The sequence below is a fragment of the Dasypus novemcinctus genome, chromosome 1 (assembly GCF_030445035.2).
Source record: "Dasypus novemcinctus isolate mDasNov1 chromosome 1, mDasNov1.1.hap2, whole genome shotgun sequence".
NCBI lineage: Eukaryota > Metazoa > Chordata > Mammalia > Cingulata > Dasypodidae > Dasypus > Dasypus novemcinctus.
In genome coordinates this window covers 22,693,871-22,704,588 of record NC_080673.1, presented here as the reverse complement: position 1 = coordinate 22,704,588, position 10,718 = coordinate 22,693,871, and the positions used below count along the sequence as shown (strand labels likewise).

Sequence of the window (10,718 nt, the reverse complement as noted above, 5' to 3'; positions counted from 1 at the left end):
TCTATATAATTTCAGAGGAAAAATCTCAATCTTGATGTTTAAAACTTTTTCAACATTTTTTATTTTAGTATTGTTTGCTTAAAATATTAAATTTCAATCTGGAAATAAATATTTGGTCTCATAATGTACTTGAACTGACTTATTGTAGAAATGGAAATTTTTAATGTACTAGAAAGAGAATTTACTAAGATTTTTTAAATGTGTCTTCAATGTCCAGAAAATCTGCAGTATCTATAATATCTGTTATCCTTAAGGTTTTAGAGTGACTGATCTGATATTCAATGCCATTTAAAAAACAAAGAGTAAAATAGAAAAGACTGCTGCAATAAAGCACTGTGTTTTTAAAAGTTGCAGATAATCCCACAGTTAGTTAGGAGTACTGCTCCTCAGACTAAGCAACTTTTCCTAGGCACAGTAAGTTTTGAGTTAAGAAAATAATCTAATCTGGTCCTTAAAATATTAAGCAGAATGAATATTTTAAGGTCTCTGGGCCTAAAATAAAAAATATTCCATCTATCTCACTAAAGAGTAATAAGATGTGTATTTTACTCTGTCACTGACTTTCTGAAATCAGCCTTACTATATGAAAGTTTAAGAATTATATGAAAGTGTGGAATCATCACTCTCTGAAAACAGTATGCCAAAATCAAATATTATATGGAATGAAACTCTTTCTAGTTTTAACTCGAAAACAGAAATCATGCATCTTCTATAACATTAATTTTAAAAACACACAGAAGTGAAAAATGCTAATTTTCAGAAATTACAATTTCCTCCCTACTTTATACTGAATAGAATGATCTCAGATCTCCTATACTAAAAAGTGGATTTAAAAAAAAAAGTATTGTAATGTTTAATATAATGATTTCAATCGGTAGTGGCTGCAGTTTCAGCTTGATCCAACTGAGTCTTCAAATCCCTCTTTTTCCCACAGTATCTTTTGGTTTTGCAAAACTTTGCTTATGAGAATGTTGCTTGGGATGTATGTCTTCAGAAAGGAAGTCTGCAGTCAATTCATTCTATTTCAATCTTTCTAATTACATCCATTTGTAGGTGTCTTTCTACAATTTCTAGCAGAGGGCTCTTGCAGCTAGAATACAGTAACTGTTTTCTTATACTATATATATATATGCAGGCATTGAATAAGTAAAAACTATGGACTCTAACCTCCTTCTGGGAATGTTTATACTGTAAGAAAGGCTAACATGCTGAATCCTTGCAACTCCTCTTTGGCAAATCTTATAGTTCTGTATTTGTTGTGTTGACCAAAATTATAACTTCATTTTTTTATATCTATTTCCACCTGCACGTAGTTGAGCTGTCTGTTATTCAGTATTTCTAAAGCCTGAAAAGCCTCTTGAGAAATAGGAAATGCTACTCCTTTTATTGTTCCGTGCTTAGTATCTATACTCACATCAATTTGTACCTCATTAATTTTAATCTGCCATAATTCTTCCTCAGCTGCAGTCAAGGGGGCAGGGGAAGATTGCTGTAAAAAGTGTTTTTATATCCATGCAATGAGACCTCTCCCTTGACTGTTCCAAATACTTTAATGTGGTCGCCTCCAAAGTCCTTCTTCAGAGTGGCTCTTCTTTTTGCATACAACATTTTTTGATGAACGTGAGCATGATCTGGAGACCACGCAATGAATATCCGTTCACATCTCTGGGCAGTCTGAGAATCGAATGTGAATAACATATAGCATGGCTGTCTGTCCTCCAGCAGGGATAGAACAAAGGAATCATAGTCCTTATCCCGGGAATCTGAAGCTCACTACATGACCAAACACAAGTTGCTCATTTTCAACAGATATTTTCAGAAGTCTATGTTTTCCATTTCTTGCTCTGGCAGAGACATCTTTTACATCTTCAATAGCTTGTGTACGTGTCTTGCAGGATATGACAGCACCTGCGGGCTCTGGGATCCTGCACCGAGTGCAGTGTGAGGCCCAGCCCGCTGTCCAACTCCTTTTTAATATTCAGGGCATTAATTGTAATCTTGTGCTCCACTGATTGTGCTCAGTTAGAAAATTCATGATGCATGGAGACTGATTCACTTAAATGAATGTGTTGGGTCCAGTGACTTGGAATTTTAATTCTTGAGGTTGATGTTCTGAGCATTAGAAAAACTTATTAGTGGCTTTTATAAGGCAGCTTTGTTTTTACAAAATAGATTAACATTAATTTAGAGTTGCAGCAAACTTAATCTGCTACAAAAACGAGGTCATGGATTTGATTTCAGTGATTATTTACCTCATCCCTTTGTTGATTTGGTTGACTTTTTTTTAGAATATTTAAGTGAATTTCTCAATTGCTAATCATTGTAAGTAATATTATTTTAAACCTACATCACTTTATGACTTGAGTAACAGAATGAGGTTTATTCAATCGTATTTTAAGTGTCAACAAAAACCAAACTAACCAGCTCATATATGTTTGATTTTTAAATAAATACTTATAATTATTGAAGAAAGAAGAATCTTATAACTTGTCTTAGGAAGAATAATTTCACAGCTTTTGAAACTCATTTTGTTTTAATATTGGACGACAACAGAGGACACTTTTTACAATATCTGTGAAAAGATTTTGAAAACTCAAAAGTGCTAAATAAATACAATTTACTATCAGTATTATTGCCTGTATAAATCATCCAAGTTTAAAAGTATTGAGAATAAAATTTTGTACTGTAAGGATTTACCCTAAATTAGGAAATATGAATTTTTATCTTTGGCTATCTCAGGTTGATGATGTCTTGAGCTGAGATATCAAATGTCCCTGCGCTATGGCAGAATAATTTCTGTGGATAAACTTCCAATAATTTATAGCCTTTTCCAAGTTCTCTATCCTCCTTCATGGATTGAATAGTTTAAGGATTCTTTAATACCAGACTTAAAATATGATTTTAAAAAATCCCTTGTGTTGGTTGCATGGATGAAAAGAAAAAGACTGAAATGGAAGTAACTGTCCAGTTCTCTTTACCCCTTACCATGTACCCCAGAGAGTAAGAGAGTCTTCTTAGAACTTATGCCTTAGGGAACCTTGTTGGCATTGGCTTCTCCTTTGGAACACAGTTTAGTTCTGTGAGTGTGGGGCTATCAGAAGGAGGAAGTTTGTATATCTGGGGTTCATTTGCTGTGGTGGATGCGGTACTAGTCACAGCAACACAAGTCTTTGATCATACAGCAAATCAACAAAGTAGGTGCTATTGTTATCCCTAACTAATGCAAAATGGTGGCTTTAATATGGATAGGGCAAGATTGGCCATGGGCTAATGGTTTTGGGGGACTGGATATTACATAATAGTGGCTCTTTAAGCTTTTATGTCTATAAAAATGCCATGTAAAATGCTCTATCAAAATACTCTAATATAAATTGCTCAAAAATACAAAAAGTTAAAAGAATTAAGTACATGTTACATTGTTTTCATTTGACAAAAATTATTCAACTAGTTTATTGATTTTATATTGAATTCAGGTAAAGGGAAAATTTTTAAAAGGCCTGTATAATTTTGGTTTTAAGAATTCGTTGAGGTTTTTTTAGAAGACCTGAAACAGGTCACTTATCTTTAATGTTCCAAGGATGTTTAAATGACATGTATATTTTTTGTTGAACAAGGTTACGTATATTTTTGGCTTTTAATATTTAACGCTATTAATGTTATCCTGAATTTACACAAGAGGTGTTCTAAGTCAAAACCATATTTGCAGATTTCTTATTAAATACTTCACAGTAGATAATAAGAGTGCCCCACCCCTCACCACCCCCATTTTCCCTCAACCTCACCCAGGAGGTAATACAGGGAAGCCAGTCCATTGTCCTATGCAAATACTCAAATACTCCATAGCTGATAAACAAAGAAAAAAAAGCTTTGTTTCCTTATAAGGAGGAAGAAAGTAGCAGTTCTCTTCCCCTCCTGAAAGTGTCTCCTTAGAAATGTAATGGCCCTGAATCCTAACTCCAATCCTTTGGTTTATAAATAAAATCTAATCAGAAGCAGATAGACCTGTGTCTTAGCTATTATAGCCAAGATATTTTCAAATTCTGGGGCTTTATCTGTACTGACATGTAAATACATCAGAAGCTAATGCTCCAGACTCCCAGAAACATAAGACTTATCTTAAAGACCTAGTCCAGGTGGTGGTAACCATTTGGGCTCTGAGGAGGTAAGATAAGTTTTATTATCCTTTTGCATCACGGCAGTCAATTAGACAAATGGTTGCCAATAAACTTCTAAGGGTATGTGAAGAGTAATTTCTGGGGAGAATGAAAGCAAACATTTCTTAACTTTATAATGTATTATATATATAATTCTTTGTCTCAGGAGGAGCCCTGAGAAATCCAGGGAAGTTTCATTCTCCCTATCAGTCTGTCTGTCTATCTATCTATCTATCTATCTATCTATCTATCTATCTATCTATCTATCTATCTACCTACCTACCTACCTACCTACCTACCTGCATTGATATGCATATATATCATTCTGAATTAAATTCTTGTAACCCTATACCTGATTTTTCTTCACAGATTTTGATGGTTTTCTAAACTTAATATCATCTCTTGTACTGAAAATGTAGAATAGATATTGTATACATAATGCAAAGAATAGAAAAAGTGTAACCTCTATACAAATACTTGCTATCTCAAAAATGCAATTCAAATGCTCGTAGAAGAACTGAATAAAAACATCTTGACTTTTAAACAAGGTAAGTTAACTATGGCATTTTAGATAAATTAGCATGTCAAAATGCATTTTTTACTGCTGCTATTAGAGGTTGATACCACTCAATGAAATGTTATGATGTAAGTTGTTTTTAATCATAAAATGTCACAATCACCATTCAGACTATGAGAGAACAGCTCATCAACATATAATATGCCCAAACTATGAGAAGCAAAACAACCTGATATAAGGAAATAACTGGTAATTTTCTTGCTAATAACACTATTATGGTAACACTATCAATGTAACGAATTCCTTCACCATTGCCATGGTTACTAGATTATTCAAGTCTAATATACCTAGCTATATGCAAGTGACAATAGAAAAGCCTCCAAGAAGGTTGCTTTGCAGATTTCCGTATTTTCATTGCAAATTGGTGAAATTCAGAATAGTTTTTTCTGAATTTATAGAGACATCGAAATACTAAATTTCAGAATAAATTGTATATATTTGTAATGAAACTCAATAGTAATTGTTTAAGTCACCATAGGTTCACAATTTGGAATCAATGAGAGAAAAAATTTTTGAGGTAACTACAATATCTTGCACTATTGTTTTGACTATACGTTAAGAATACCACAAATTTATTATAATTATTAATATTATTGCCAATTTTAAGGCTAAAATGATCACATTTACCAGTAGCCTCTTTTCCTGGAAGATTCTGAATATATAACTTGACATCAGGTAAACACATTCCTATTTCAAAGTAATCAATGTTAAGGGCTATCTGTTTTCCATCAGAGATGGGAAAGTAAGAAGAAATAGCCTTCAAAAGGGATTTAGGTCAGAGTTTTGTGTGTGTGTCTATTGTGACGTTTAGTTAAAGAGAAAGCAATCACACAACTGCAGGAAATGTTTGCATGATTTTTTCCCATTCACATTAAAATAAGAAGTAACTTGTTATTTACAGTGTCTCAAAGTGTTATATGAAAATTTTAACAACCATCTTTTTGTATCATATTAAAGTGACTGAAAGTGATTTCCAATTGTTCTCAATTTTGACGTGTATTTTCACCCAAATCTCTGTTCATTGATGGATTAAATATGTGTAGTGATTTTCCTTTGGGTGAGTTCTTATACTTTTTGCACTTTACTCCAGTGAGAATGTCATTTCTATGGTATAGTTTGATATGATAATGATTGTAACAGTTTGATATTATTTATGAATTCCAAAAAGAGATATTATGTTTGTAAACTGGTTTGTTCCTCTAGGCGTGATACCCTTTGATTATATTAGATTCAGCGGCAATGTCTTTGATTAGATTATGGTACAATTAGGGCTTTGATTCAACACATCATTATGGCATGCAGGGTTGAATCCCTGTCCCCCTTGGTAGGCTATATAAAAGGACACTCAATCAAGAACACACAGCATCTTGCAGCCTAGGAAGAGAGATGTACATAATAGTGTACAGCCGAGCTTGTGAAGAAAACAGAACAGCTAAGCCCAGATAGAAATGAGCCCCAGAAAGAGAGACAAGCCTTATGCAGCTGATATCTGAAGTTGGACCCACAGAGCCTGAAGAGGAAAGAGGAAGGCTGAACCCTTGCAAACATCGCCCAACACCTTGCATCAACAGGTCACAACAGGCTTTGGGTGAGAAAATACTTCATAAGTAACATTGAGTTAATTAAATTACTAATTACTTTAGTTACTAAAACCAAATAAATACCATTTATAAAAGCCAACAGATTTCTTGTACTTTGTATCAGCAACCTTTTGACTGACTAATACAATGATTTAAAACATATAACCAAGCACCAGCTGATGAAGTAACTAGAAAAAGACCTTGAATAAAAGGGTCACCTCAGACCAGCAGAATATCTTAGCCTACATGTAATATCAGGTGTTAAAAACTGCTTTTGGACCTTTGATAAAAGGGGGAAATTGAAAGGACAAATGAGCTTATATGACTATGAGTCTCCAAAGAAGAGTCAGGTGGTCATCAGAGGGGTAATGCTTATGCACGCCTCAGCAGGGTACCAGAGACAGCCAAAGTAGATAGAAACCCAGGTACTGGTTCTCCTGAGGGCTACAGAGACCCACAGGTTCTATAGTCATGGCAGATGCCTCTGGAGTTCAGTGCCATGTCAGTTGACCCTACTTTGGAATTTGTTTTCCTGAGTGTGATGGAGTTGGACTCAGACATGACCTTTGTACACATGCCTCTTCTGTTACTTTTACCGGACCTGTGGGTGGTGGTGGGGTTGGTGTATAATCAGGACACCTGAATCTCTGGACTGTCCATGTGACAGTCAGGCCCTGAGCCTCAGCGGACTTGCAACTCCTACCCTCTGGTTTATTGGACTTACCCTGGCCAGCTGATAGAGAGGTGAAGAAGGTCAACCACCACACCAGGGAGCCAAGAGTACCTACAACTACAAGCAGGAGAATTGCATCCATCATCCATGTGGAATCTAAATCTCCTCTTGATGCAGAAGGGGACTGGACTTAACCATCCCAGGGTCCACAGGATGGAGGAATAGAGTATGGATTAGAGTGGACTTAGTGGTGTTCTGCTGTGGAACTATTGTGATTAGTAATGGAAGAAATTGTAGCATAGATGTAGAGAACGTGGCCACGGTAGCTGCCAATGATAGGGTGAGGGAAGAAGAGATATGATGTGGGGGCATTTTCAGGATTTGGAGTTGTCCTGGGTGGTGCTGCAGGGACAGATGCTGGACATTGTGTGTCTTGCCATGGCCCACTAGGTGGACTGGGGAGAAGTATAGACTAAAATGAAGGCCACCGTCCATGTGGTACAGCAGTGCTCCAAAATGTATTCAGGTGCAGTGAAATTGCCACAATGATGGAAGAGGTTGTTGATGTGGGAGGAGTGGGGTAGGGGAGGTGGGGGGTATATGGGGACCTCATATTTTTTTAATGTAACATTTAAAAGAAAATAAAGAAAAAGTAAATAAATAAATATTTAATAAAACATAATTTATTTTCCTTCCTGATATGTATATATGTATTTTTATTAAAGAAACTTTAGATTACATTAATATTACATTCAAAATGTAGGGGATTCCCATATACCTCACCCTCTCCCCTCTCCCATACTTTTCCCCCATAATAGCTTTCGTTGGTGTGGTACATTTGTTACAATTGATGAATACGTATTGAAGCATTGCTACTAACCAAAATCTATAGTTTACATTATTATTTACACTTTGCACTGAGCCATTCTATACATTTGGACAAAAAGTATAAAGACCTGTATTAATCATTTCAAAAAATGCAGAACAATTCCAATGTTCCCAAAATGCCCCATGTTACTCCAATTCTTCCCTCTCCCTCCCCTCAGAACCTCTGTTGACCACAGCCTTTAAATTAATGTTTCAGGTTCTTCCACTACTAGAATAATAGGTCTATACTTTAGTCCATAGTTGCATTTCCCCTTATCTTTGTTCATTCCTCGATCTTGAGGATTTTGGGAGGGTGATGCCCACTCTGCTTCTGATTGAGAAGGGGCTTAGATCTCATGGGGCAGGTGGATGGAAGTGTCTTGCTTGCAGTTTTAGATACTCTCTGCTGTTTTTGGAATGGGCATTGCTCATCCCAACATCCCTTTAAAAAGTATTTAAGATTGTACTCTAGGTGTATACATGGTAGTTTATTGTGGTGCACAAGTAAGTGAACTCCAGGGACATAGTATCTGACGCCATTTCTTAATAGCTTGTAACTTTTTGCCATTACTTAAACTCCACATGCCTCGTTTTCCTGATCTGTACAATGGAGATACTAGTACAATCAAAAGCACTCAGAAGAATCATTTCCATTTAATAAGAACCCAGTAAATGTAGCTATTTTATAACAAAATTATTAAAAACATATAATTATAATATACCACTCACATTCATATGTTTATTTATGGCTTCAGGGAATAACATAGAATAAAGAAAAAGAAAAAAAGTGAAAATAAAAATGTTTCTCTCATATATACTGCTCTCTGATGATCTGTCGTTTGATAAGTACATTATCTGAATATTTAAATAAAAGTATTTACCCAATTAAAGTAATTTAAAACCTGCCTGGTTTATATTCAAGCGATTATATTTATACTTAATAGTTATTAATAGGTGAAATTTGATTTCTACATACCATTCACAAGACTAAGAACGTTGCACATATTACCTTATTTAATAATAATTATAATCCATTGCAGATGCTTCTGTTTGCAATTTGTTGATTAGTAAATTGAGGCATGTAAAGCTAGGGGAACCTGTCCAAGTTTACTCAGAATAAAAGCCTGTGAAGTAACTCAAGATCCAACAATCTTAGACCCTCTACTCTGTTGCTTCTCAGCAAATAGGGACTAATAGTTGGGAGGTCATCATCCTTTATTTCATAATAAAGTTTTTAAGGTTAAATGACCATATAACTGAACCATTAAATCTTGAAATCCTATAGAGATTGAGAATGCTTTCACAAACATGATTGTGTTCCTCTGGAAGAACAAGATTATGCTTTCTGAGAAAATGAAGAGTATAAATCACAGTGCTTTCTACTCAAAATATGTACTAGTTTGTTTTTTATAGAACAATGTTACCATTTTGTTCTCTGTCTCTGTACACTGGACAAATCCGAATAGCAATATTTTCACACATGCACACATGAACACACACAAAACAAAGCAGTCTGTCAATGACCTGAATTTCCTGTATCTGGAATAATTAAAAGTGGAATTATGCTTCCAGACAAGATAGAGTAATCACACTTTTCCCTTTCCTCCTAATAAGTACAGGAAAAATTCTGGGTATCATATAAAACAAATATAAGAAGACTCTAAAAGGTGGAGAGAAGACATGCTGGCTAAGGAATTTGGAACACAGGAATCATACAGAAAAGACTTTTCTGAGCTTCCTTTTTACCTTATTTTATCACAGACTGGGTGTTAGAGAAGCCAGCAACCTGGAAATGACAATGGGCACAAGCCAAAAGAGCTCCTATGAAACCCTGTTCTCTCTGCTCTCTCTTGTCCAAGCACCAGGAAAAGGGCAGCCGAGCAAGACAGAGGACTCAATTCGTACCCTACTCCAGTCAACAACAACAGAGAAACTGCAACCCTGCTCCCGCCCACGGCAAAGGACAAGTGGACATCCTGGCCTTCCAAGGGACTGTAAAAAGGCATTCCACGCCTCTGCAGAACTGGTGTCAGAGGAGGCCAAAAAGGTCAGGACTTTGATTTCTGCTGGGCAGTAACAAGCCCCTGACTCGCAGTGTCAGTGGGGTTCATATGGGACACGGGGAATTTACCCTCACCTGGTAGTAACAAAATTCCACCCGCTAACCTCCCCACCCCCACGCGTCTCCACACTGGCGGTGTCTCGGGAGGTGGAGAGGGCTTCTGGTCTTCTCTACTGCCAGCAGTGTTGAGCCCTCCCCTCCACCGAGTGGAGATCACCCGAGGCGGAATGAGGCGTCCTTCCAGCCAGGGCGGTGTCTGTGGAGGCCGAAGGCAGAACCAACGCCAGAGTAGCGGGACTCCTCTCACTCCCCCAAAGGTGTCAAACGTTGCCATTTGGGAATCTTGACAAATGTCACTGGCACTAAAAAATCAACTCCTCCTTTCCCCACAGGCACAGAGTCCAAGGAGGCTGACTAAAATAGAAAATGAACTGCAAACCTGCCTCAGGTTACACTTTACGTCTTGCTTTTTCCTATCAGAAAATAACCAGCCCAAAGTCCCATGGCTTTCAGGAAAGACAAGTCACAGGTGGGGACCTGTAAATTCTCTGACAAAATTAGTTCTAATTTTAGTCATCAGGAATAATCAGAATAAAGCTTGCCACTAGAACCTTCTTCGATATGGAAGAGAAAAATTAAATCTATGAAAGTAGCGCCCATTAACATCAAGATTATCATAGAAACTGGAATTTAATGACTGTGTATGGATCATAAGGTATAATAATCACAGTGCTAAGTGTTATTACTGAATATGGAATTTAACTGGGTCAGTTCTCAGCTTGCGACAGCAGCTGGACATCATCTC

The 10,718-nt window shown here is 36.4% G+C and overlaps 1 pseudogene; it reads right to left on the bottom strand.

Annotated features, from left to right (window-relative positions):
• Positions 1-867: 867 nt before the first annotated feature.
• LOC101441333 (twinfilin-1 pseudogene) lies at positions 868-10,247 on the bottom strand (annotated as a pseudogene).
• Positions 10,248-10,718: the final 471 nt, after the last annotated feature.